The sequence below is a fragment of the Fukomys damarensis genome, unplaced genomic scaffold, assembly GCF_012274545.1.
Source record: "Fukomys damarensis isolate Sample0158 unplaced genomic scaffold, DMR_v1.0_HiC HiC_scaffold_36, whole genome shotgun sequence".
Lineage (NCBI taxonomy): Eukaryota > Metazoa > Chordata > Mammalia > Rodentia > Bathyergidae > Fukomys > Fukomys damarensis.
This window is the reverse complement of record NW_022900948.1, coordinates 24,596,739-24,602,263: the sequence shown is the minus strand read 5'-3', so window position 1 is coordinate 24,602,263 and position 5,525 is coordinate 24,596,739.

Here is a 5,525-nt window from a genome sequence, read left to right as displayed (position 1 = left end):
ATATATATATATATATATATATATACAATAATTTGTCAAAGTCGGACCATGCAATTTTTAAATAGTAGGAATCGAACTCAGGATCTTGCACTTGTGAGGCAGGCATGGTGCCACTGAGCCAAATCCCTGGCCATATGCAATCTTGTTATTACTGTTCATCTATTTTATGGCTCCTTGGTATTCCATGGCGTGAAGATACTATTTGTGAGCGACTTAGCCACACTACCTGGTAGATAGGCATTTATGTTGTTATCAGCTCTTCATTATTTTAATTAATGCTTTGGGAAATACTTAATCATGCTACTTTAGAACATATGAAAATATTTTTCTAGGATGAGTAGTCCAAGGTGGCATCCAGAAACAATGAAGAAAGTTTCTAGAAGGTCAGGTTGCTTTGGGAAATGGGGTTTACATGGGTCCTGGCTAAGGTGGAGCTGCTTACCTACGGGGGACCCTCCTAGAGGGAGCGAGCAGCAAACCCTAGTGCCTGCAGGAACCAAGTATTGAACATAAAAGAGGTGAGCCAGTGGGTGTTAGGGGAGGCCAGGAGCGTGCTGAAACACAAGCCACAGCGTCCCGTGGCTGAGGTGGTCTCTAGTCAGTTTCAGCCAAATCTGAGCACATAAGGAAGAAGACTTGGTATTGACAAATATTCCATGATCAACTGGATTTTTAAAATGTGAAATCTTCTGGTTTTAAATGTCGGCACTTGCTATATAGTTTGGATCTTAGGTGTCTCCAAAGGCATGTACTAGAGGATTGGCCCCCAGGGAGGAACTACTGTGAAGTGATGGACCTTTAAGAGGTGAGGTCCGGTTGAAATCTTCAGGTCACGAGGGGTCGTGACCTCAAAGGGGACCGTGGGACCCTGGCCCCTTCCCCTCTTTCACTTCTCAAACATGAGGTGAGTGTGCGCTCCTCTGCCATGCCCTCTCCTCCACCTCACCATGGGTCCAGAAGCAATGGAGTCCACCATTCCTGGACTGCTGCCTCTTAAACTGTGAGCCAAGATAAAGCTTTCCACTTTCAGGTACTTGATACAGTGATAAAAAGCTGACTAACACTGTATTGATTCCATCAAAACCAAACAGAACAGAACAGAACACGGCACAGTGATTGGGAAGCAAAAATAAAAACAAGAACCACCTGCTGGCCAAGTGGGACGTGTGAGTTGACAGCCAGTGTCTGAGCCCCAGAGACCAGGTGCTGTGGGAAATGCTACTTTGAACCTCGTTCTGAACAGTGGGGATGAGTCACCTGATACAATGGAAGAAGCAGTAACCTTGGCGGAAGGCCATAGAGCGACGTGCCAAGCAGAATAGGGCACCTGGCCCAGAACTCAGGGAGACGGCATGTAAGCAGCTCGGAAGGCACTGCAGTCTGCTTCCTGGGAGGCTGATCGCAACCCAGTCTGGAAGAATAGCTGGGTAATAGATCTGTGCAGGTTTGGGAGATGCCGCCTTGGGCACAGGAAGCGCCTCTCCTGAGAGTGTGCAAAGAGAGGCTGGTCTCCCTCTAAAGGGACACTGCAGCCCTCAGATGGGGCTGGAACAGAACTTTCCAGTTCTGTTTAGTCTTGAGGTCACAATTTAGACTTAAATTGGACTGTTCTTTAATGAGCTCTTACTGGGCACAGGAGGAAAGGAACGGGAGACTTACATTGCAGATCACCTGCCAAATGCCACATGTGCTGTAGTGGGCATGATCACGGCCATCGCTAAGTCCAGCCTTCCCGACAGTCTCACAAAGACAGCCCGTCTATACTCCCATTCCGCAGATGGAGAAAATGAGCCCCTCCAAGTCCTTGTGGTCCGTCTGCAGTAGGCCTCAAGCATCTGGTGCTTCTGGTTCAAAGTCCAGTGCTCTTAGTGACTCTCATGAATTGTGTTTTACTTGTATCGCCTAAGGAAGAGTTGAAATGATGACAAGCATCCCATCTAAGTGCACAGTGCTCCCATGAAGAGTTTTTCTCCCTTTATGCTCTCATTTGTTCACAAATGAACTCTAGTCAAAAGTCTCAATCACCTGTGCTTATCTCTGTTATCTTTTGCTTTTTTCTTCGTACTGGGGATCAAACCCTGGTCCTTGTGCTTGTGAGGCAGGTGGCAGAACCACTGAGCTAAATCCCTGGACCTTCTGTTGTCTTGAAGTGTTCACTCCTCAGCATCACTTTGCAAAACCAAGGAAGCCCCTGTGCTGGTCTCTCCTACTTCTGGGCAAGAGCAAAGATTTTCTTACATGGGCTCTTGAATGCCCTGATAGTATTAAGGTAACGATTACAGTGTTAGTTTGCAGTGTTCAAGGGCATCTCTGTTTTCATACCTAGAGCATTGTACTTCTGCAGGTGGAGCTACTCAGCATTTTAGGAGGGTATTTGGCTGCAAATAATAGAAACGCAACCATATGGGTTTAACAACCAAGAGGTGGCAGCAGGGGATGGAGCAGTGACCCGGCAAAGTCATCCAGAGCTTCCTCCACCTTCCCTCTGCCTTCATTAGCATGCGACCCTCTTTCACAGGATCAGAGGGCAGCTGTGGTACCTTCGGGCATTTATCCTAGTTCTAGGCAGGAAGCAGAGGAAGACCGAAAGATACAAATCATGAGCCAGGCACGGTGGCACATGCCTGTAATCCCAGCACTCAGGAGGATGAGGCAGGAGAATCGCTGTGAGCTCGAGACCAACCTGGACTATATAGTGAGTTCCAGGTCAGTCTCAACTACATAGTGAGACCCTGTCTCAAACAAAAAAAGATACAAATCCTGAGCTAGTTGAGCCTGTTTTTTTTAAGCAGGAAGACAATGGATTCCCTAGTAGCCCCATCCACTGTCCTGAGGGGTCACCCTTACCCCGTGAGTTTGACATTGAGTTTGACAAGGTTCCTAGCAATGTCTTTTGCATCGTTGTGTCCTTTTTTTGCAAATGACAGCATATTCCTTTTAAACATACCACTTTTAAGCATATTACTTTGAAATGTAACAACAGTGCAGGGTGTTATTAGCTTGAAAACAGAGACAGTGCATGGGCTAACCCTGCCAAAAGCTGGTCAGAGTCTGTGGAATGTTCAGGGTGACTGGGACTCTTGGAGTTGGTCCACTGTTCCAGAGTTGCCGGGGCTGAAGCTCCAAGCAGCTGTGGGTGAGATAGTGGTTCGTGGAATTTCACCTCGTAATCCTCACAGGGCCCAGAGCTCTGGCATCTGCCCAGCTCTCCTCTCTGAAACTCATTACCTCTCTGCTTTCTTACCTTTACCTTTTACCTTATGTGTCTGTGTGTGTGTGTGTGTGTGTGTGTGTGTGTGTGTGAGATTTCAACCTTATTAACTAAACAGCACAAAGAGAAAAATGTATCACATGTATTTACAGTAAGTTTTGCTAATATGGTTAGAGTTTAAAGATTTTTTTTTTTTTTTTTGTACTGAGGATCGAACTTAACACCTTGCTCTTGCAAGGCAGATGGCAGCATCACTAAGCTAAATTCCTGGTCTTAGAGTTTAAAGATTTAAACTTAAAATTTCAGAAAAACCATCTTCCAGGATAATTTAAGAAGAGAAATATTAAATTACCCTTTACTTAAAAAAATTTTTTTATAGCCGGGTGCAGTGATGCATGCCTGTAATCTCAGCACTCAGGAGGCTGAGACAGGAAGATCCCCACAAGTTCAAGGCCAGTCAGGGTTACCTAGTAAGCTCAAGGCCAGCCTGAACTACAGAATGAGAACTTTTCTCAAAAACAATTTTAAGTATATTTTTATTATAACATAAAACGCAGATACAGGAAACCCACAGAAATTAAGCAATGGTTCAATGAATTATAATAAAGTGAATTCCACCAAGGGACAATAAAAGGCCTTAGTTCAAACGTTTTCTGTTTCCCAAAACAATTCCATGCATTATTTATATTGCTTCTACTACTTTTTAAACTTTTATTTCTTTATTTTTAGAGTACTGGGATGGAATCCAAGGCATCACACAGGCTAAGCAAGTGCTCTACCACTGAGTTTCATCCTCAGTCCTTTCAAATTTTACTTTGAAACAAGGTCTCCCTGAGTTCCCCAGCCTGGCTTTGATCTTGTGTATTGTCATCCATGAGCCCACTGCGGAACAAGGTTCGGGATCTCGTACTGGGAGGGCAAGGAGCAGAATCACCAGGCAGACTCTGGAGACGTTTCTGGAACACTTCTGCTTTATTCAGGAAATGCACAGGCTTATATAGGGAACCATGGGGGCGGAGCATGGGAGGAGCATTTAACATTTGGCGATATCTTATTGGAAGCACAGTGGAGTGACTTTACAGGGCGAGCAGTAGGAGTCACTGACTAGGGGCGGAGATGTAGCCTGTTGGACCCAGCATCTAGGCACTTAGGTGAGTTAGCTCAGCCTTAGTAAGGTCTCCGAGTTAGCTCAGGAAGCAGGAGTGTGGCGCACCTGGCCCAGCCAGGCTTGAACTTCTACACTTGTGACCTCTTGCTTCAGCCTCCAGAGTGTCTGGAGGCTACTCTAGGACTAGGAAACCCATTGCTTCCGTGTATTTTTATAGCATTTTTCACCCATATGTGCATCCCAAGGTTTAGTTTATTCTAGCCCATTTCAGTAATTCGATGTGTCTTTTTTTAAATCTTTTTAAAAAATGTATATGTTCCTCCTCTATCTTCATTCTTTTATAACTCACTAGTTGATGAGCTCATGCTGTTTGGCCCTGGAGTATCCAGCTTGAGTTTTTCTGACTGTACACTCTCGGTGTAGTTCTTCATGTTCTTCTGTCCTCTAACTTTCCTGGAAACTGGCAGCCAAGTCTGGACATGAGATTTGGTTTAATCCCAAGGCAGGTCTGTGGGTGGTATTCATTGAAACTATAGAAGACACATCATATCTGTTATCTCTATTTTTATGACCCTAGTAGCTGTTGAGGCCCAAGTTTCCTTTCAACTTTATAGCAGAAATTTAGTCTGTAGAGAGTAATGAACTGCTTGGTACTTACGCCTTCCTGTCTCTCCTTCCCCAGGAGATGTTGGGCCTTGCTGTTTGAAGTTTGGGGATGCACTTATGTTAAAAAAAAAAAACCCCACTGGGTTCCTTTTCTTCCTCTGGAGATTTCTGAGACTCCTATCCTGTGGAGTGGCCTCAGGAGTGTCCATTGCTTGGTCCTTCTGAGGTCCTAGGAGCTGACGGTATCCACTGACTGCAGTCACTGCACATATCAGAGCACTGGCCTCCTGAGGGTCCAGGGACACTCCACGCTGGACTTCTGGACACACACAAGAACAGGGCAAGGGGTAAGAAGTGAGTACGATCAAAGAGCCATGGCCCAACAGGGGAGCCCAGCAAACTCTTCTGATGGTGAGTACTGAGTGAGCCAACCATGTCCACCACCTACATCAGCAAAGTCTTCTGATAATGGATTGAATCGGGCACAGACCAAGGGCTGGCTCTCGCCTTCACCCTGAGAGCACCCACGGCAGAGCCCCACGACGCTATCAGTGAGTGAGAGTACAGCAGCAACAATGGGAAACGAAGCCGAAAAGGCCA